The sequence below is a fragment of the Coturnix japonica genome, chromosome 2, assembly GCF_054131305.1.
Source record: "Coturnix japonica strain WE chromosome 2, WE-NBRP24, whole genome shotgun sequence".
Taxonomy (NCBI): Eukaryota; Metazoa; Chordata; class Aves; order Galliformes; family Phasianidae; genus Coturnix; species Coturnix japonica.
The window spans coordinates 35,673,580-35,696,908 of NC_140664.1; the positions used below are offsets into that span (position 1 = coordinate 35,673,580).

The 23,329-nt window shown below is 38.4% G+C and overlaps 1 long non-coding RNA gene across 5 annotated transcripts in view; it reads left to right on the plus strand.

The window, feature by feature from the left end:
• The first annotated feature begins 4,152 nt into the window (after nucleotides 1-4,152).
• Nucleotides 4,153-23,329, plus strand: part of LOC107310164 (uncharacterized) — a 30,354-nt gene continuing 11,177 nt past the window's right edge. Inside the window, exons 1-4 of one of the 5 annotated variants that reach the window (XR_014942535.1) lie at nucleotides 4,706-4,801; nucleotides 5,623-5,713; nucleotides 17,576-17,744; nucleotides 17,875-19,705. This is a non-coding gene — a long non-coding RNA (uncharacterized LOC107310164). Of the gene's footprint in view, nucleotides 4,235-4,698; nucleotides 4,802-5,622; nucleotides 5,714-8,526; nucleotides 9,101-17,575; nucleotides 17,745-17,874; nucleotides 19,706-23,329 lie in introns of those variants that run through there. The other 4 variants (XR_001553502.3, XR_014942534.1, XR_014942537.1 and 1 more) reach the window with 4 other exon arrangements.

Genomic DNA, 23,329 nt, shown 5'->3' on the forward strand with positions numbered 1-23,329 from the left:
GAAGCGGGATGCACCGACGGGAGCTCTTATACCTTTTCACTTTCCTACTGTCATGCTGAGATAACGACAGACTTGCCTGGACCCCCGCGGGAGGCAATCTTTATTAGAGGGTAATTCAGAGCTCTTGATTACCTTGTTTTCCCAGAAAGAACACGGAGTATTTATCTATTTGGCTTCAGCTTTATGTGTGTTCCTGCTTAAAAGAGATTGAATTTTGTGGGCTCGGGGTATATCTGATAAAATTTTGCATCTCTTACACCAGAAGTGAAAACAGTGCCTTTTGTGGTGTGACCAGCAGTACTGACTACATGCCCGAAGCTAATATTGTAGCTCACGATTTCTTTTTGTCAAATAGTTTGGCGAAATTCTTCAGTATCTCTGATCTAGCAACATGGAGTGAGAGAGAAACATAGCTGTGACTGTCTCATGCCCTGATACACAGTTACCTAGATCACTGTGATTTCACAAATATGAGAATTCAAGCAAACCAATCAATCAATAAATGGATTTAAAAGTATAACTGTTTGTTATGGATTTAAAAATCCATAAATGGATTTAAAAAAATCCGTAAATGGATTTAAAAGAAAACTGTTTGTCTTTTATTATATACCGCTTGTAGATACAAAACAAGTGGAGCTTAGCAGTACAGAATACACTGTATGCTCTGTGACTCTTGCCTTCCTTAACAGAAACAGAAAGCTGTTCACATACTTACGAGCTCCCATGACAGTGACATCAAATTTAGGTTGCAGGTCTGCCATGGTGCTTTGATCCTTTTTCTGCATGGTCTGTACTTCAACAGTACAAAGAAAAGAAAAGAAAAGAAAAGAAAAGAAAAGAAAAGAAAAGAAAAGAAAAGAAAAGAAAAGAAAAGAAAAGAAAAGAAAAGAAAAGAAAAGGAAAGGAAAGGAAAGGAAAGGAAAGGAAAGGAAAGGAAAGGAAAGGAAAGGAAAGGAAAGGAAAGGAAAGGAAAGGAAAGGAAAGGAAAGGAAAGGAAAGGAAAGGAAAGGAAAGAAAAGAAAAGAAAAGAAAAGAAAAGAAAAGAAAAGAAAAGAAAAGAAAAGAAAAGAAAAGAAAAGAAAAGAAAAGAAAAAAAAAAAGAGAGAGAGAGAGCATCAGCTTTGCACCTTTCTGTTTCAGAATTATTCAGTGTGAGAATTACTGCCTTTCTGAATGCTTCTCCTTATCTGGAAGAACTTAGAACTCAGCTGGACATGGCCCTGAACAACCTGATTTAGTTTTGAAGCTGACATTAGTTTGAACAGGGAATTAGGTCAGATGATCTTCAGAAGTTCATCAACTAAATTATATTGTGATTTGCTTCTACCATATTCAAATAATATTTTAAGCTTTGAAAATCAGACACTGCCTTAGAATTCACACTGTAATTAAAAAATAATAATAATAATAAAAAGTTTTTTAGAGGAAACTAAAAGATTTTTTATGCAGTTGAATAATTTAAAATTACCAAAAATGATAAACTGTATCACAGCTCAGTAGAAATTTCCTTTGAGAGAGCACAGAACACCTATTGAATGACTAATATCCAACTAAACAAATCATTCAACAGTCTGGGAGGGAGGGAAATCTTTAAGAATGAAGTAGAGAAAAAAAGATGTCCTTTATGCTTTATGTAAAGAAAAGACTAATTATTGTTTGTATTCTAACATGCTTTAGCTGTATGGAGCACAGAGACTGAACAAACAAGGCATCAAAAAACACTCATTTCTGTTCCATGTACAAAATCCTCCAAGGTTATTTTTGTATTTACTAGCAACTTTAATTATATATATCTTAGTTTTTAATATTATATCTTAATCTTAATTAATTAGGTATTCATTTAGATTCATTTATAACCAGTCATCTTCCCTCTTTACTTAAGGAGTTTGTCATCAATACACAGGTTGTATTAATGTAAGTCAGCAAGATGTGGCTAGGGGTACTAAGTATTTATATTCCTGCTTACTCTACAGGCCTATTACACCTCAAAATTAACTGAACTGTAAAAATCTACTCTGTACATGCACTGGTTCCATACAAGTCTTTCTGTGTTCATTTTTCTTGGGAAATGACTGTGTAGACCGAATACAACATGAATAGAAATATTATTCACAGAGTAATTAGAGGAGTGTGCACTTCTGGCATGCAATGAAACAGAACAATCTAAAGGATTACAATAGATGGGGGCTGTTCTGAAAGTAATGCCTCCTATTTTATAATATTGGTCCACAACATCAAGGGTGGATGGTGGTGGACCATCCATAAGCAGTAGAGGTTAAACCTTCTCACCAATATTCCATTACATTTTGCTGCCTTGCTAGATGGCAGCAGAGGGGCTCTCTGTCCAAATAATGCCTGACACGGAAGTGTGGCATTGAATTCCTCCACATGGAAAAAATGACACTCACTGACATTCATCAACTGTGGCTGAATGTTTATGAGGACCAAACAGTGGATGAGGGCACAGTGATGAGGTGAGTGGTGCATTTTAGCACTGCTGACTGTGGCATAAAAGACAAGCCATGTTCCAGACAGCCATACAGATTTTGGAGTAGTGCAAGCATGATCTTGTTCATCGCTGGTGAAAGTGTTTAGCTAATGGTGATGACTATGTTGAAAAACATGTTTGGTAGCTGAGCATTTACTCTATCAGAACGTACTTGTAGCAGAAATTCTAAGTCATGGCTTGGAACAGTAATTGAGCATCTAGCAGGGCCAACCCAGAGGAGCTCAGGTGCAAGTAATGAATCTGAGTGAGCAGAAGGGGTGGATCCTGGCTCCACCTCTTCCCACACCTCATTTAAGCGTTGGCAGGGGGAGATAAGGGTAACTTGTTGGGTGTTCCTGCTAGCCTAAGGCCTTTAGAAGGTAAGTAGCTTCTTTTCTTTCTGTGCCCATTGTTATTACATTTAAGCAAATCCTCACTTACTGCAACTTGGTACCTCTCTGCTCTGCTGTCGTTGCTGTGCTTTCTGTTGCATTACAGGGCTATTGTACTCTCTGTTGTATTTTTCATGGAAATAATAGGAGACTCCACAACCCCCCTGGGCTGCATGTTCCAATGCTCTGTCTCCCTCGCCATAAAGAAGTTCTTGTGCATGTTCATGTGGAACTTCCTATGCTTCGATTTCTGGCCATTTCCCCTTGTCCTGTCTCCACGCACTGCTGAAAAGAGTCTGGCCTTGCCACTTTGCCCCCCATACCTCAGATATTTACAGACCTGGATCAGGTCCCCTCTCAGTCTTCTTTTCTTGAGGCTAAACAGACCCAATTCACTTAGCCTTTCTTCATGGGGGAGATGTTCCAGGTCCTTCACCATTTTTGTGTCCGCTGAAAGAAGAGTCTGCTGGACTCTTTCCAAGAGATCCCTATGTTTTTTGTACTGGGGAGTGCAGAACTAGACACAGTACTCCAGATGAGGCCTTACCAGGGCAGAGTAGGAGGGGAGGATCACCTCCTTCAACCTGCTGGCCATGATCTTTTTAATGCACCCAAGAATGCCATTGGCTTTTTTGGACATGAGGGCATGCTGTTGGCTCATGGTCAATCTGTCATCCATCAGGACAGCCAGGTCCCTCTCAGCAGAGCTCCTCTCCAGCAGGTCATCCCCCAACCTGTACTGGTGCATGCAATTATTCTTCCCTAGGTGTAAGACTCTACACTTGCTTTTGTTAAACCTCATCTGGTTTCTTACTGCTCAGCTCTCCAGCCTGTCCAGGTCTTGCTGAATGGCAGCACAGCCTTCAGGCATGTCAGCCAACCCTCCCAACTTTGTATCATCAGCAAACTTGCTGAGGGTAGCTGCTATCCCCTTGCCAAGATCATTGATGAAGATGTTGAACAAGACTGGACCCAGCACTGACCCTTGGGGAACACAGCTAGTTATAGGTCTCCAACCAGATTCTGCACCACCAACGACAACCCTCTGAGCTCTGCCAGTCATACAGTCAGCTCACCTCACTGTTCACTCATCCTCACTGTCACTCTCTGACACTCGTCCTCACAGTCACTCATCCTCACTGTTCACTTCCTCAGCTTTGTTATAAGGATGTTGTGGGAGATAGTATCAAATGCCTTGCTGAAAGCAAGGTAGACTGCATCCACCACTCTCCCCCATCCACCCAGCCAGTGACATCATAGAAGGCTGTATTATGATCATCTACATCACCTCTATCAACACCATGCTGCTAAACTGTGTGTGTATTTGCAGATTAGAGCTGTTTTCTGTATTCTAGTAAGTTACTGATTTCTACATCACTTGCTTATTTGTCAATACAGCCAGTTATTTTTCAGGTTTTTCTTTACTAATCCCTGTGATTTGATGTCCATGGGTGATCAAAAAACTTTCCTATGTAATACAGGGGAGAGTGGAAGGTGGAAGATAAGTTTTATTTTACTTCACTTGTTTCTGCCTTTTAAGACTAAGTTCTTAATGTGTTTCTTTGTTCTGTTTTAGTGCTTTATTTATTTATTTTTTTTAAAATGTGAGATCTGGTTGGGTTGCCATTAGCCTAGGGAAAGAGGAGCTAATTGTAACTATCTGTACTGGAGAATTGACTGTGAAGACAGGAAGAAAAGATTATAGTGGATCAGATAACTTATGGTTTGTGTTAAAGGTGGCTCACAGCTGAGGGAATGTTGAGTAACTTTAATGGCATGAGCTAGCTCTTTCTGTAGGATTGTTGATTGATATCTGAGGTGGTGAATGTGTCAATGGCAGCTCAGCAGGAACAGTGAGCATCTTACTCTCAGCTGAAAGTGAAGATAAAGGAGCAATGTTAGGAATAACCCAAGAAGCCCTGTAAGTTAAGACTTTCAGGATTTGTAAGTCTAGTCTAATAGAGCAGGTCCTCAGGAAGACATTAAAACCTATAGACCAAATCTATTTCTTGGTCAATGAAGTATGACCCTATTATGGCTGGTGGAGCTGTGCCTGCTGACAACTGTAGTGCCAGCTAGTCATTAGAAATATTAACATTATATTTTATGCTCTGAGAAAACACTATGTAATCATTATCTGTGCATACAGAATATCTCTAGCTGTGCTTTCTTATGAATACTTTAAGTAGCTCATGCTGTCCAAGTTGAGAGATAAAGAAAAGTCAGGGGTCTTTTTCTTTGAACGTAATTACTTCTTTGTGAAATTCTGGTATCATTATCTGCTGACCTAGACAAGTAGCAGACAAATAAAAATAGCTTAGTGAATTACCACAGCCTGCAAATCTTGTACCTTCTCAATTAGTCCATTTCTAAATTTCAGAATGTATCCCTTCCTCCTTCTGTCCAAAGTCATGAGACGGATCCCTCCCACTGGTAACTGACTGAGTCTTGAGGAACTTTAGTGATCTCAAGTGGGAAGAAAAAAGCCACATAAGGCATTCCTGCAAAGAGAAGTTATAAGACAGTGTGAAAGATAGCTCAGCAGTGGAGCTAGGATGCAGCTTCTGAAATAATAAAGCATATTCATTTTCTGCCTTTGAGACTTACTATAAAGTATACTTGATGGTGTTAGCAACTCAAGGAAGGGGAAGAATTCAAAAATGTTGAATTGTGAAAAGACTTTTTTTAATTCCTACTGTAAATCTATTAATCCATTGTCTTCCATCCATCTATTATGTGCAGAGGAATAAACCTGCCTGAATACAGAGTGAAATGAAGATCAGCTTATCCTTTTAAAAAGGATTCAGTGATGGCAACTTCTCAGCTCCCCCAGGTAATCTGCTCAGTGCAATCTATTCTCATAGTTTTTTTGCTATTATTTTAAATACATGAGTTATTTTCCTGCCCTGAACTGGATGCTGAAGACATCACTTTCTGCTATGATGAGCTATTCCGTGTCTGAATACTTTAGTACTGTTTCCGTAGACTTTTATATGTTCTCAGGAACTTAATGGCTTAAACTAAATAGTGTACTTCTTCTTCTATTAAAGATTAGTTTCATAAATCCCTCAATGGCTTTGTTTTAGCATGAGAATTTGAAATAGATTTAAGTAGGGTGTTAGGGAAAAGTAATCCACTTGCAGGACCAAAAGTAAGCTATGAAACTACAGTATGTATAATTAGAGATTCACCTGTTGAAATATGATCAGAACTTCTGAAAGACTTGAGTGCTCTTCTGACTACTGAAACTCAAAGACTGTAAGGAACATAAGGAAAAACAGGTAGTTACAGCAACTAAACTGCAGAATTATTTAAGTTTCATCTTGAACAAAAATAAAAATACAACAGAATGATGTCAGTTAAAGATGTCTGAGTAAGCTAGCGGGTTTGGCTTGTGAAAAGTACTGTGTCAGGGTTCACTGAAGGAAACTACAAAGAGTATCATAAATCAGTTGGGGAGTCAGACTCGATTATGACCACTCCTGTCTGGGATTGCTTTGCTTGTGGAATCTGAGAATGACTTTTGGTTCCTTTAAGATTAGCTGTCTAGGATGTCAGGATTTGTTCCTTAACTTTAGGAAACACGATTATGACCCCATCAGTATGGGGTTTTGTTCCATGGCTGTAACATCTATGCTGAAACTTTGAAACTTAAGTTGCAAAATGAAGAAAGGTGGGGAGGAAGACAAATTTCAATCCAAACTAGGTTTCAACATTTTTTAGTATTGTTATCTTTTATATTCTTTTTACTTTCCCTTTCCCCTGTTGACTGAATGTTCATCCATATCCACCTGTATAATAAGCCAACAAACGTGCATGCACTGTGGAATTCACCTTGTTCCCATGAATAGTTCTTCAAGAGAGAAGGACTCGATGGCATCAGATGTGACATGAATTAAAATCCAATGCCACAGTCCTGAGAGAAGAAATCTTATTTCTCCAAAACATGATAAATGGACCCTGGCAGAGCAGCCATTCTCCTTTCCCTTCCCCAGTAAAAATCATAGTGCATAATATAGACACTTTATCCTCTTTATTATGCATAAGCCTCATAGAACTGTGGAACTTGAAGTAGTAGGGTCACATAAAGCTCCATAATTGGAGGGAAAAAAAAAAGCCTCCTTCAAAATTGGATCAGGTTGATCAGCACCTTCCCCTGTGTTTTGAATATCTCAGGGATGAAGACTCTGTAGTCTTGCTAGGCACTTGTTCTGGTGCTCAATCACCTTCACTGTGGATAACTCCTTCCTTATATCAAATTGAGTTGTTATCTGTTCTATCTTGCATCCTATTCTTCTGTATACCTCTCTGAGGAGTCTTGCTCTGGTTTTTTTGGGGGAGGCAAAGGCTGAGATTACATTCTGCAACTTGTGTTAGGACTAAGCGTGTGGATTTTATCACTGTGTCTGTACCTTATGCTATAGATTAGAAAGGAATGAGTTACTGGAGATTATCCAGGTGGCACGTAGCAGTGTGACTTATAAGAACAAAAGCTACAACTGTTGGCATGTTGACACTTCTCTGGTCTTCTGTTTCAAGATGACACAATAGAACCACCTAGTCAGTTCAGTTGTATCATGCCCAATAACCTTTGACTGCAATTCATCCTGGAATGACTTCTGGTTGGATGGGACATTTAAGATTCTCTTCTTCCGCCTTCCTTGCCATAGGCAGGGACATCTCATTCTAGGCCAGGTTGCTCAAAGCCCTGTCCAGTCTGTGGCCTTGAGTCCTTCCAGGGAGATGGCATGGCATTCATAACCTCGCTGGGCCAAGCTGTTCCAGCGTCTCACCACAGCCATGGTAAATTATTTCATCCTAATATCCAGTCTAACTCTACCCTCTTCCAGTTTAAGGCTGTTTCCCATTGTCCTGTTGCTATCTATCTGCCCTTATAAAAAGTCCTTTCCCAGCTTTCCTGTAGGTTCCCTTTGTTTACTGGAAGGCCACTATAAGGTCTCCTCGGAGCTTTCTCCTAGTAAGAAGGGTTGTATTGAGCAAGTACAGTCCTTCATTTACTGTCAGTCTTGCACAAGATCCAAAAAAACTAGATCAAATTTTTAGCTTTGACATGCGAGATATCAAAGTCAAGTTATACTCTTTGCTTTTACTGTTTTCAGAATGAAAGCTCCTTGGGTAAGCTGTCTGAACTTTAGAAACTCAGAATATTGCTGAGCTTTTTAAGATTTCTGGCTTCCGTGTAGCAATCTTCCTTTTTTGCTGACAAGAACAGTTGCATTCTTTTACTTTTTCCTTCTGTCAAACTTATTGTCACATACAAGCTTGCTCTCTTAAATTTTCTTATTTGCTGTTAGTTTGACTAGCTCACTACTAAAATTGCTAACTATTTAATTATAGGACTGAATTAGGATAATGTTTAAAAATTACATTTTAAGATAAATTTTGTTACTGAGATGCAGTAATAATCTGGTAATATCAGACCAAAAAGGCCATAAACTTGTTAAAAGGAAGCATCATCACTTACAAAAGTGTTATTCATTAGTTGATAACACACCACACTTTCTTCAATATATTCTATAAATATACGTAGCATGCTGTTTATGTTGAATCATCTCATGTCTTTCACAGATGGTGCCCTCAGTTTAGGTTTTCATACTTATCTTTTTATTTTTGCTTTATTCCAAGTATGTCTACGTTAACTGAGGGTGTGATATTGCACATCAGAATGATTCCAGCACTTCTGTTGTAGAGGTGTTGTTAAGAAACTTTGGGGATTGTGGTAGAGGAGCTGCAAAGTCTTCACCCAAAGCAACTGCTGAGCAGTTGGTATCATGGACTGCAGCATCCGCAGCTGTGGGGAAAATGTCTTTGCCATTTTGTTTTCTGCTTCATGCCCTCAGTCTGACTAAGATGAACTTTGTTGAAATGATAAGATGAAAATTTCTAACAGTCAGGTAGGTCAGCCCTTATAATGAGGGAACAAGGAGTTAATTGTAATCTGTTGTAACTTTTTGGTGCTCTGATAACAAGTTTTCTGAAAATCTGGTGACCTCCCTCTCCACCATACATCTATTTACTCTGAGATCTTGGAATGTCTCAGTAAACATATGCTTAATTGTTCCTGTGTACTAAAGTATTTCTGTGACACTTCTTGTGATCTCTTGCATGTGATTTGGAATTTGAGAGTAAAGGGAAATGTCTTTCCTTTAGAGCATTTTTTCTTTTGCACTAAACAGCAATAAAAATGATTAAAACAGTAGTCATGGTGATGCGAGCTGTTTATTCAGAGGCTTATAACAGTACTTGGTCATTGTCAAATAGAGTTTTCCACAGAGACCGAGTGTAAAGAGCTGCTTATTGTTGCATGACTTGTAGCTATTAAAACCACTAAGCCAAAGTTTTATTTTAGCATACTTATAAGTGATATTTTTTAACATGTCAAGGTTTATTCAGAAATGCAATTTACTCACTGGCCATTTAGCACATGTACCCAGCTTTTACTTCTGTACTCATGCTTTTTATCTTCCTGATGACAGAAACAATCTCTTAAATAACTTTACTATGATTTAGATGGAGGAGAAGCAAAGGAGGCTGCTTGTTCTTGCTCAATAATGCAACTAACAGAGCTAATCTCAAAATGCATTACCATTCTTCTTGCTTCATCGCACTCTTCACTGAAAAATATCTAAAGGTCTGAGACTCAAAATACCAATGCAAAAATCCTATTGACAGAAAATCAGTATTGATTTTTCATCAGTTTGGCTATTCCATTCGAGTAACTACTTCTCAGGACAATGTTTTGAATAAAGTACATTCTAAGAATGTACTAACCAGTACATTCTAAGAACAGATTTATAAAGACTTTAAAGATATATATATATATTTTTTTCCTTTTTGGAAAAGAGAGAGGTAACTAGTGGGCACTATTTAGGGGTATAAAGTGCAACAGCATGTAACAACATCAGTCCTTCCTTTATAATATAGACATACTGTCTTTAGAGATATCTGTTGCCCACCCTGAAACCTGAAATAAATGGGACCATGCATTCACCTTCAGCTATGAAAGTGTAGAAGCACTTTTAAGGGGTCTATGCTGAAGAAAACCAGGGCTCAGCATCTGCCTTGTTTTGACACCTGTGTCCTGAGATCAAGATAAATGCATATTTGCAGAACAAGATTATTAGAAGACAAGTAACACAGAGATTCTTATAGAAAACTTGGATAAATTCCCTTCCCTTCTCTTTTTTTTTTTTTTTGTCACTTCTAGTGTTGTTGTTTTTTTAACCTCCCCCCATATAGCAAATGGTCAATGTAAAACCAATGCTTTCTTTGTTTTGTCACCCAAGCAAAGTGTACAGCTTTCATAAAACAACATCCTGTATTGTTTCTGCCTTGCCAGGCAAATAAAGTGAAAATAAAACAAATAGTGACAGCAGTATCTGTCTTTAAAATACAAATGTATAAAAACAAATAAATCTATGCTGCCAGACCTACAATGTTGTTGGGAGCAAGGTGATGTGATTAACTGCTCAGAGGAGGCTCTGAGGTAGAGCAATCCATACACATCACTTTAAAGAGCACACAGCTGTGTTTCTGAGGCCTTTACTGTGTAACTGCATTCCTCCTTTTCTAGCAATACTTTAGTACAGATTCTGCAGCTTCTGATCTCCTTATATTGAGCCACTGGGAGAGCTGGTCAGTTATATGTTGGGACCTTATTTAGAAAACAGATAGGTTAATTATAGACATAGAACAACCAAAAAGCTCTTTTGTTGCATGATTTTAGGTATTGCTGTACTTTTGATTTTATATTCACAGCACTGGTGAGAATTAATTGGGCTCCTATTGCCGAGTTTCCCCATGAATTTTGGAAAGGGCTCTGGTTCTTATTACCTGTTAAAAGACTGAATTTCCATACTTCATTTAATTTCTGTTTTCTGTATGATATGTCTCTGAAAACACAAAATTACATTCCTTGAAGTAGGCTCTGGAAACACAAAGGGAAAGACTATGAGGTGAGTTTCCCTTTATGTGAGAGCCTGGAAGCTTCTTCAGGCTCTTTTGTTGTTACACCTTCAGAAACTGCTTTGCTGGCAGGCATGGTCCCCACTATTTGAAATGAAAGAGGCAAAGTAGGGGCTCTGAGTTCCTGATGTAGCTATGTAGTCATTTTTGCACCTGTCTGTTTTCCACACAAGGTAGCATGTGTCCTTGTTTGTCCCTGGAAAAAGCTGAAGTCTCGGAAAAGCAGAAGGCATTAACTGGAAGAAGAAAGATTCATAACGAAAATTAGAGCAAGATCTATGTCACTACATGTCTCCAGCACATACAGTCCTCTGTCTGGAGATCAAAACATTGCATGGTTAAGCATTGTAATAACTGGAGGAATTCTTTTTTAAATAAGTGTTCTGTGACTGTTTGGGCCTGAAGATGAATAAAATCTTCTGTCTGCAGAAAACTTGATCGATGTGAAACTCAGGGAGTTGGGCAGAAAAGCAAATATCACTTACTGCATGCTATGATGAAGCCACTTTGTGTGTAATCATCTTTTTTTCACTCTTGATGTAGCCAAGTTATCAGTCTGGTAGAGACTGCTGAACCCTTCATGCCTTTCCCTCACCTCCTCTTTCCTATTACTTACCCCTTGTCAAAGTGTTCAAATGAAATACTTCCAAGCTTTTTCAACCACCAACATCTGGCGTTTGGTACAGAAAAATTTTTGTTCCCCTTCCAGAGGCAAAACCTGTCATCTGTTCTGAGGCCTGGCCAGCTCTCGCCTTAGGGCTGCTGCTTGGCCTTCATCGTCCATAGCCACAATGTGTTTATCACTGTGTTCAGGCTGCTAAAAGCATTGCTGGAATGAGGAGCACTGACAGTAAGCATATGCTATTCAAATCAGGAGGCATGAAGAATTTGCTTATGTACTTCTCAGCCAAGACAGTGGCTATTTGTGGACAGAATCTTCCCCTCATGCTGTTTTTTTTCTCCCTACTTTTATCAGGAAATCCAAACTCAGAGATGCTAAAAACAATCTAGAGATTTATTCTTTGGAAAAATCAATGTATAGGTGAACAGGAACGGAAAGGACTAGGAGCAAACAGGACAATGAAAACAAGTTATCACTCAGAGTCTGATTTTTTGTCAGTCACCTTTTGTAAAGGGCATCTACTAAAAGGTCTTAAAAGCGTTTATATATATATATATATACACACACACACTTATATATATACTTATATATATAATATATATGTGTGTGTGTGTTAAATATATATATATATGAAAAAAGCTTTAACTTCTGCAAAAGTAAAATGGGAGCTTAAATAGGGAAGAAAATCATGTTGCTTTTATATATGTAGGAATTTATATTTATTTATGTGCATACATTTATACTTCCTCTGTTATTTGCTGTCTAGATGCTGGCTAATGGAATATTTCTGTACCCAAGCTGAAATACAAAAGCTGACAGGCACTTGACATGAAAAACAATTTTTCTTCTTATCTCTTCATGCTAACTTTGAGTTCTGCTTAACACAAGTAACAAGCACAATACTCAGTGCTTCATGCCTCACTTCTGCGTAAGCTATGTTTCTAAGAGCGTTTCTGAAGTTATGGGATATATTAACCAGTTTTTGAATTGAAATGCTTTTCCTAAAATCAACCTTGTATTGCTTCTTGACTCCAGTTTCTTCTCTTGCTTGTGGCTACCAACTTCCAGCGAAGTAGACGTAAGCTCGACTGCTCTAGTAAATATGTTTATAGCCTTAGGCTACTCTGTTACTAGGTTTGAGTTAATTTTCACTGTTTTGACTAGTTGTGGTCTATGCGAATGATAAAAACTGACTGTCCTTCTACAGTTTAATATATCATAGAATGGCTTGGGATGGAAAGTCATCTAGTTTCAACCCTCATAATTATGAAAGCAGAAATAATATTAAGGAACCAACATATTAGATTTGAAGTGTTGCTCCTTTCTCAGAGGGCCTGCCTCAATGTCCCAGGAAATAAATCACTCCATTTGGACAAGACAAAATCAAGATTCTGACAAACCTATTTTGCTCTTTCTACAGAGAGCACTTTCTACACTTTGAGGAAGGAGTCTGTTCAAGCACTTTCTGCAGTGATCATGGCTGCACTAACACAGTGGGAGCTTTCCAAAACAGCTTTTGGAAGAAGGTGGTTTTATTTTTCCCTTGAGAAACTCATAACATCTTCAACTGAATCTGGATAGCACCAGCCAGCTAGAAATTCTGGAATGGGTATCTCACTGCTAACAAGCATAGATTGAATTTAAATCTGTTCTCAGGGCCTCTGATAGTGCCAGGCATAAAGAGGGGAAAAAAGCCAATATTTATAAAAATGGTTACGTAACTTCTGACATGCAGCAGAACTGAGCGTCTGCCTCACTGTGAATGCTGTGGTATGCTGTAACTTTTAAAATTATCTTTTGTTTTTCATTTCTTTAATATCTTTGTGTGTTTTTCTCCTACACCTTTTCTGCCTGCTTGCTCTTAATCCTTTCTTCACTGGACTGTTCCTCTTCAGCATCTCATCGCACAGACATTCTGACAAAGAAAAAAGTACCTGAAATTACAGTGTGTTTTTCTGTTTTTGTCTGTGTTTTGCCTCTTTCATCTTTCTTGTAAATATTGATGGGTCACTTATTTCAGTCACAGGACCTGAGCTGCTTCTATGCCTGGAATAAATCCATGCCACTGGGAAACAAGCAACATTAACTTTTCCATAAAAGACAACAACATTCTTATTATGCTAATCAAGAAGCATTTAATGATACATTGTTTATACAAATGCAATATAAAAACATTTGTTAAGCTTCCTTCCTTGACAAAGATGCCTGGGTGAGCAGCCTGAAAATAGTACAGCAGACAGTGAAGGAAGGCAGCCTGTGTACTAAAGAGCCAGGCTGGTTAAATGCAGGAAGCAGAAGGTGTTGTAGAAGAGTTGGTCTAGTGGCTTTTTTTATGCCTGAAGTATGTGTTTGCACATTTTTTTTCCCCCCCAAATGTGAAGGGAGCAATTGACTGGAAGGCAAAACAGCTGGCAGAGGGGCTCAGGGCCTAAGGATGGTGGGAATGTAGTGCAGTGAGCTGCATGACCTGGCAGGCAGCAGTACTCACTTCAGGTCCTGTTCTCTGAAGCATGTATGGCTGTTCTCAGTCTCACTTAAACACCTTCTTTATGAAATCTGGACCACGAATCCATGGAAGCAGAAAGTTGAGTTTGGCTGTGAAGCTAAGGCCCACTGAAAGTCTTGCCTTCACTCTCAGTTCTGGGCATCTGCTCATCTTCCTTTCCCAGTTTTTATTTTAGCACTTTTTTTTTCTCATGTAGCAAGAATATTTTTGTTTATAAGTATCACATTTTTATACAAGTTCTAGAACTTTAGTCTGTTCCAAGAGATGCTACGTAGGATCTTCTCTATTCCACCCCTATAGCATCACCATAAGAAATTCCTTATCAAGTTCCTTGGCTGATAATTCCAACCAGTAAAATACACTTGCTCCTTCTGAAACTTCAGCAGGAGCTAAAAAGAAAATAACCCAGAGACCAGGCAGGTGTTTGATCTACAGCGCAGTGAAACTGCTTCTGACAAGTTCTTCACAATAACAGATAAAGTATTATTAAGGATATCAGTAGTCATATATAGGAGTAAGTATGACTCACCCAGCTGGCAATGATGGTCTTTGGCTGAGGAACATGTTTCTAATGAAGCAATCTTTGTCCAGGAGATGTTTTCTTTTCAGAAACTAGCCCTTAGATGAGACCAGGGCCCACCCCTTCCATAATCCTTCATGAGGTGCTCAATCACCAGTTCAGTCCATGACATAACAGTTACCTTACAGAAAGCTTTTGAGATCTGTCTGATAATTGGTGAAAGGATACTGACAGAAATACATAAGTTGTTCATTTCTGATGCTTTTTAGCAAATTTATCAAAAAATCTCAGCTGAGGTTTTTATTCTGATAGAGTCTGAATTTATAACAAGTGAAAACAATGCATTGCATAGAAGTGTTTTCATGTTGACTTGGCTGGTTGCATACATAGTGAGCATCAGCGCTTTGTGCTCTGATACTATAGAATGTGATCTTCTACACTTCATTTTTTGCACACTGTACTTGTGGCTTTGCATAGATGTCCTCAAGAACCTGTCCTACAGAGATACAGGTTAGAAAATAGCTGATGAACTAACATTTTTCTAGGTGAATGGATTTAGGTCTGAAAAGGAAAAGTAGAAAATATTCACTTTGGGTGAAGTTGGAGAATTATTATTATAATAAATCAACTCTTGGGAGAGAACAATAAAGCTAAGAGAGTAGATGCCAAGAATTTTCTCTATTTCAAGGCTGTACCCTTTTTTCCTAGAGTCGGGATGCCCAATTCTCAAGAAGTCTTCAAAGAAAATTGTTACTTACTGTATAGGCTGCAATATCAATAGTATCACACAGAAGTAGATGAATAAACCTTTTATTTTCTTTCTTTTTGTCAAATTCACTATGAAAATACATCTATTCCATAAGAATTCTCAGCTGTGACACATTTTCTATGTTTGAATTTGCCAGCTGTAGGATGAGAACACAATCAAATAATTGTTTTGTTGTCTGATTTCCTCATTGCATCAGTAAATTACAGCTGCCTTGAGAGAGTGCAAAGGTGAAGAGACAACAAACAAACAAACAAAATACCCACCTGTGGTTTGGTTGATTTTCACAAAAAATTTTTAAAAAAATATTAAAAAATAAGTAAAATTCTGTGGCTTCAGTGGGGCACAGATGACAAAATGAAAATAGTCTCCCAGTGTATCAGCAGCTGGGCAAGTACACAATATTTACATCTATCAATCAAAACAGAGACCCTGACATAATCTAGTAGCAATGTTAAGGCCAGGCAAGCATAGACTCTTCTAGTGGAATCTGATAACTAATTAGCATATACTGAGAAGCATGAAGCCATTAGTAGCTGAAAAAATTGCATTGGATAGCATGTCCTTATAACCAACAACAAAAAATAAACGAGCAAGAGCTTTTGGAGCTTAGTCCTAATAAACTGCAATAATTCAAAACTCTTTGACAATCTCAATCTATTCTTTCCTCTTGGGTTTCTATTCATACTCTCAGCAGGCTTCAAAAATAATTGCCAGGACGAATTTATACAGTCATCAAGCAAGGCAAATAAGGGAAGTGATCTTTAATACCTGCAGGAATGCTGGCCATTTGTTAAGGGTTTTCCTGTCTTGTGGTTTTGATGGCGTAGTGTTATAAAGTATAGCAAGCCAGGGTCTGAGAAGTAAAACCACAATGATGGATTCATCTTTGCCTATAGTACAGTAACACATCATTTGAGATGGAGCTGTTAATGTGCGATTTCCCTGGAGATGAATGACTTGGCTGCATTCTTTTCATTTGCTATAAAAGAGACTCCTTTTCTGAAGGAATAAGGACCGAGACAATTTTATAAAAATGCTTTTAAGTTTAAATGGCACATATTTGGATAGCACTTATGCACTAGAGTCTTTGCCAAGCAGAAAAAGATAGATGCAAGTAAGTGTTCTTGAAGTTCAGTTATTTCATACAAAAGAAACAGAATGGCTCTTTACTACCATTTTCTTTCATAATTTTGTGATGGTCATCATTCCTATATATTCCTATCCTTAAAATACAAATAAAATAAAATAAAAAACAAACAACAAAAAACAACCAAACAAGAAGTGTCAACTACATTCTACCTCTCTAAAAACGAGGAACTGGCTCAGGAGAGATTCCTAGTGACTAAGACTGATCTTCCCTTTTTATTAGCAGCGTTGAGTTTTGACTCTGTAGTGAATTTTCAGAGGGAAATAATTTGAAATCTAGCCCTTTACCTGTGTTGCTCTGCTGTTTAATCTCTTCTAGCTGTAGAACACTGTAAGCCAGGTCCTACTTCAGCCTTGCAGGTTTACTATGCATGCTGTGGGCCCTGTGTGTAGTGGAAATGCTAAATCATGGCTTGAACCAGTGATTGAGCACCTGGTGGAAGTCAGAGCCAAAGCAGAGGAGCTCAGGTGCACACAATGCACCTAGGTGACCAAAAGGGGTGAAGCTAGAATCCACCCCTTCCCAGATCTCATTTAAGGTTTGACAGTGGAGGTAAGGGTATTTTGATGGAGATCCCTGCCTACCTGAGGTCTTCTTCAGGGTAAGCAGGTTCTCTCCCTTGCTTCTATGTCTTCAGCTGCTGCATTTGAGCAAATCTTCACTTGCTGCAGCCTAGGACTTTGCTACTGTGCTGTCATTGCTATGCTTTGCATTGCATTATAGCATTACATAGCAATCTTCCAGAGCTCTGAAACTGCAGTTTTCTAGTGTCGCATATATGCTTTGCTGAGTTATGAAAACTCAGGAAATTATAGGAAACCGTTATGGCTGGAAGGCCCTTACCTGCGTTATAGAAATTATTATACTGTACTAAAGGAAAAGAAAGTGGTTGTGAAAGAGACTGTCACTGTAAAGTTATTGGGTTTCTTTTTGTGCAGCGCTGTGCACTGGTAACTTTAAAGCATTTAAAGTTAGTGGGGCAGTTGAAATGAAAATGAAAAACAGGACTGTCAAAGTGAGAACATGATGCCTACAGATTTTTATACTCCAATCCATAAAAAGTCAGTGACTGAATTATTTCATAAAACAAAGTCTTCGTGAGAGAGAACAGCAAATTATAGCAAGGTTTAACTAATCCTCCACAGAACAGTTTTGTTACTCCAAACAAGGTGTATACAGAAGTATATATCCAGCTGTCCCTCACAGAAAGAAACAAATATAAGAGAAGAACCTTCAGCCTAAACCTGGGAATTGTAGAATTGTAGGATCTGGAAGGGACCTCAAGAGACTGAGTCCCACTACCCTGCTAAAAAGGTATCTCACAATAAGTCGCACAGGTAGATATTCAGACTTCATTCTGCTTAGTAATACAGTATAAGAATATTCTTGAGTAGAAATGTATGAATATTATCTCAATTTGCAAAAATTTTCTTGTTTATTTCAGAGATCTTCAGTTCTTAAGATTCAACTCAGATTACTCTATTAAGATGGACAGTAACTGGTGAGCGCATGTTGTTAGGGGTAGAAGACCTATCAGATTTTTGGAGTGTTCTGCAGAGCAGTACCATTCTACAGCCATTACTGTATCAGGAAACTTGCATTCAGTGCACTGTGCTGGCCAACGCCATTGGAGTTGTGAAGGAAAACATCAGACCTTCTTAGTGCCATTAGTAAATCTACACATCTTCAGAAGATAGGTATTATATTGGCTTTGTAGCTATGAGGGTCTTGATTTTAATTTAAAACAAGGTAAAACAAATATCTTCATATTCACCTATCCAAAATTGCAGTTACATTGTTTGAAATTTGAATCACAATCTGGAACAACAAACAAATGAAAACTCTTTTGAGACATTACTTTCTGTTCCATTCACCATAAAACAAATACTTAATAAACAAAGCTCAAGATATCTATTTTAAGAACAGCAATTCTACACACCTTTTAAAATCTCTAGAGACTCTTAAGTTTTAAATGGCTATTGAACTCATGTTTGTTTTATTCATAATGAGACAAGAGATAATAAAATCTACTCTTTCCCCAGCTTTCTGACATCAATTTTCCCTGGACAGTGTGCAGAATGTTGTGCCCATTCTTATTACCTTGCATGTGGACTGATGGATTGTTTCCAGAGCTGCCTTGCAGTATACTATTACTCCAGTAGAACAGTCAGATGCAATGTCCATCGTGTCTAGTGATTTATGCTGGCATTTGTTCTCTGTGTTACCGAGGACTTTTTAATATTCTGTAATTTGATTTTCTGTGGTTTTGGATTTTTTTTTTCCCCTGATTGTTCTCCACTCACTTTTTTATTAACGAATACTTTAGCTTCCTCTTCTTGATATATTTTTTCTGCAGAAGAAAATGAACAGCAACACAGACTTCAGTGGCTTCATGGAGTTTTGAGCAGGGTTAGTTTCAGATATAGAAAATCAAAGACAGGGTTTTCAAACATTCCTCACTTATTCTTTGTTTACTATGTGCAGATGCTGCCCAAGTGTGTTTTCTTTTCTATAACCAATGTGATAGAGATGAAATTTGCTTGCCTGTATGCACTGTGATGTAAAAGTCTGTATGTAGCTGGCAAAGCAGATAAGGTTGTCCACGAAAATCCATTTGTAAGAATCAGCTGTCCACAGACTGTATGCTGATCAGTATTTCCAGTGTAGGAACAGTAGCAAGAATCCTAGATTTGGGTAGGTGAGTTTGTGCAGAAGTGCCCTGTAAAACAAATGCCGGGCACAAAGCAGCATGAAACTTGCCATTTAGAAATTTACAGTTTGTCTTGTTCTTCTTATTTTTCTTACATCTGATTTTTCCCTTTTGTGAATAAAATAACAAAGGAGTCACAGCACTGACTCATACCCAAACAGTGTTGCTTACTTGTTGCCTACAGGTTCTACTTTTTCTGTTGGCTAATGTGTACAAGCAATAAATAATTCCCTTGCACTGAAAATACTGCCAGGAAAACTTTCAGCTGCTCGAACTGCATTATTCTGTAGCTGGAAGCAAATTTCTGTATTTACTTGTTGCTCTCATATACAATATAGTGGGGTAAGCTGTCAAGATTCAGTGTAGTGGGCTTGAGAGATCTGGCCACCATGTAGAAGATTTACAGTTCTAAAGTGAAACTCTTAGTTCAGTCACTGTTGACTGCCTCTGTTTTGCCAGCCCACCTGCTATAGGGAAACATTTGTGTTGTAAGCGTTAACAAGGCAGAACCCTGTTGTATTTGGGGAGGGTGAGATGTAGGCACTAACAAGGCAGAACCCTGTTGTATTTGGGGAGGGTGAGATGTTGTAGGCACTAACAAGGCAGAACCCTGTTATATTTGGGAGGGGGGAGATGTTGTAGGCGTTAACGAGGATTCGGGCTGTGACGTTGATAGTACCTCCCCTGTTCAGTCTTGTGATGTGTCTTGGGCGTGCATTTCAAACGTACACCCTAGGGGGCGTAGACGAAGTGATTAAGGTATATCAGATGCTATTTACTCCTAATAAACGCCATTTTGCCATCTTTCTTGCTGAGTCACGGTGGCTTCTTGGCCCTAGCGGGCGGTGGCGTTGGGGCCTGGAACAAGGGGGGTTTGGACCATGGGTGCACACGGCAACAGACTTGGCAGCTGAAAATCCTAAGTGCAAGGTACCAAGTAGCTCTGGCTGTATCTCCTGCATCATCACACTCACTGTGCACTTTTTATCTTTTCCCCCATCCAACTTAGGAGATCCATAGGCATGTGTACTCATGAAATAGTCTTGGAGAACTACCTCTGGGATTCAGTTTGCATGGGCAAGTACAGTCATATTCATATCATTGATTTTTTATCATCTGATTTTTGAAAAGCATAAAACTTTGTTTACTTTATCTGTCTTTTGTGGGCAGCATGGGATGGAAACTTACTTGTCAGTACAGAAGCTTGAAACACACAGATGTGGTGTTGTCTGGAGCAGAGCAGGTATCACTGGGATGTTGTTGGTTTCCCTGTTAATGTAACTGAATTGTATTGGGAAGAAATTTTATTTATGCTGAGATTTCAGAAATCCCTCTGCATCAATGTGCATCTTCAAGTGTCTTCAAACTAATAGTAATGATGATTTTCATACTCAAGACTTATTAAAGGCAATTGCCAAATTGTGGAAAGAACTTGGAATTCTACCCCTCATATACCTGGGTGTTTTGTCGGTAACTTTACAGTAAAAAATAATTTAGTCTTTAGGCTAAGAAAAGGGTAAGAATTTGTTTTCTCCCGAGGGAACAAAAACTTATATAATTTACACATTTGCCTAAAACTAAGGCTCATAAATCATAGAATGGTTTAGATTATAAGAGACCTTAAAGTCTATACAGTCCTTACCCCCAGATACCAGATAAGGCTGCCCGGGTTCCCATCTAACCTGGCCTCCAGGAATGGAGCTGTGCTCTCTGAGCAGCCTGTGCCAGTGCCTCACCACCCTGTGAGTAAATCTTTTGTTAACACCTCTCCTAAATTTCCCCTTTTTTTGTATTAAAGCCTTTCACACTTGTTCAGTTGCAATTAGACTGTGTAAAATGTTGGTGCCCCTTCCACCTATGAGCTGCCTTCAAGTATTGGAAGTCTGCAATGAGTTATTTCCAGAGCCTTCTCCAAGCTAAACAAGCCCAAATACACTGCATGATTTGCAGATTTCCATGGTGACCAGCAATTTCCCATCCTTTGTTCACAGCTCTCACTTCAGAGGAAGTAAAATAATGACTTGCTATTTTGCCTAATGACTATATTTTATTTTTATTTTTTAAACAAGAGAAGATAAACTGCAAAATGTCAGAACTGAGTTATAATTCAGTTGGCAAAAATATTAGCTAAACTCTGGCAAAGGGCAGTCTTTGATTTTATTGATGTCAATATTTCATTGTACATAAATAATAAGGTACCATAAGTTATTGTATAGGAAATGGTAAGTTCCACACGTAGCTCTTTGAAATCAGACAAGACTGAATCCCAGAGTCACCATAAGATCAAAAAATATCTACACGAGCATCAGAAGTTTTCTCACTTTTGCTGCAGAGGTCGTTGAGGAACATATTGACAGCAGATCTGAATTCTGCCTTTATCCTCTCTGGCTCCTGGTATCCCCAAGCCAGTGCTTGGAACAGTAGCATAAAATATCAAGTTCACTTTAATATTTTCATCCTATTGAAATTATATTCATGTATATATGATTTTACAATTTTGGTTTTCTTTCTGTGAGAAGTTCTTATTTTCTCTACAGGTTCTTCTGCAGGTTCTTATTTTCTCACTGCTGTCTCTGTTAATATTTTTAACTCTTACAAACACTTTGAAGGTACAAAGATATTCAGCAGATGGGAGTTGGAAGTCTTTCCTCCATGCTGCACCACTAACGTGTACAGAGAACTCACTAGGCAGCAGCAGTTAAATACAAGAAGAAACAAACTAAGCTATTTTTAACTGAAGAGAAGTAAATCCTGGAACAAATTGCCAGGAGTTGAAAGAATTTACTGCATAAGATTTTGCACAGACATCAAAGCCTTCTGGATTACATGGCATGGTTAAATTGCAACAGATTTGGAAAGTTCTCCCTGTCTTGAACTTTGAGGAGTGAAAGCTCCCAGTAAGATATACTGAGGGGATTTGTACATGTTGTTCATTTGCCCTCTTCTTGTATATACTGAAGAGGTTAGTTCCCCTATTTTCTAGCTATAGTGAGTGTCTCACTAACTATATCTCCCAGTGGTTAATGTCCACATATGAAGACTGATTTCCATACTGAAAGGACTTCTAGCCTGACTCCATACAGCAGGCTAAACTGTTCTTTTACTAGCTAATGCTTAAGTATTCAGCTATGTAAGCAAAACAGCTTCAGCTATTCAGTGGATCTGAAATGTTCTGCAGAATCATGTAACCATATTCATAATTTATTAGTTAATCATAAATCATCATTTAACCATTGGTTCATAACTTTACAATTTAAATGAGTAGATGGCAGTGCTAAAATTTCTGTACTGTCAAGGAAAAGGGAGCTTCCACATTTTACGTTTTTCTCACTTGTGTATAAAGCACTTGTGCTGCGCTTTTGTAGTAAGTACATGTGAGATCTGAGGATGGTTTGCTGTTCTTGGCTTGCACTGGACTGGAAATAAAATTAAAAAAGAGGTAAAAAACAGCTTGAGAAAACATTTGGGTTTCAAAAATATAATTGTCTTTCTTGATATTTAAAACACTTTGCTTTCTGTCATCTGCAAGATATTACATTGTCACTTTGTATCCATAGTATTGTTTTGAATTTGTTTGTTTTACCATTGCTTGAAGGAAAAAAATTTACACAGCTCTTTGCATAAACTAAAACCTGATAAAAACTGAGACTGATGTACCACAACTTGATGATTTCTAAAGGAGAGCTTAAGTTATATAATTGTTATTCTTCCCACAAGAGAAAAAAAAAGACTGGTGTTGATAACATTTGATGAGAATTCATTGCATCAGTGCATCCATATCAGTGGATGTAGAAAAAATAAAGTCATGGATTACCTTTTGATACTTTTGGCCTCAGGCTGCACCAGGAGAGATTCAGATTGGATGTTAGGAAATATTACTTATGAGGAAAAGTAGTCAGGTGCTGGAATGGGCTGCCCAGGGCTGTGGTGGAGTCACTGACCCTGCAGGTGTTCAAGGAATGTTTAGATGCTGTACTGAGGGACCTGGTTTAGTGGGAAACATTGGAGATAGGTGGATGGTTGGACTGGATGATCTTGAAGGTGTTTTCCAGCCTTGGTGATTCTATGTCTTTGATTTTAGCATTTCAGCATCACAGATGTTACAAGGAACCTTTTCAAAACTTCAGCTTGTTTTTGTCACAGATATGATACAGCCAGAATCTGAGTAGCAGCACCCAATAGTGAGGTC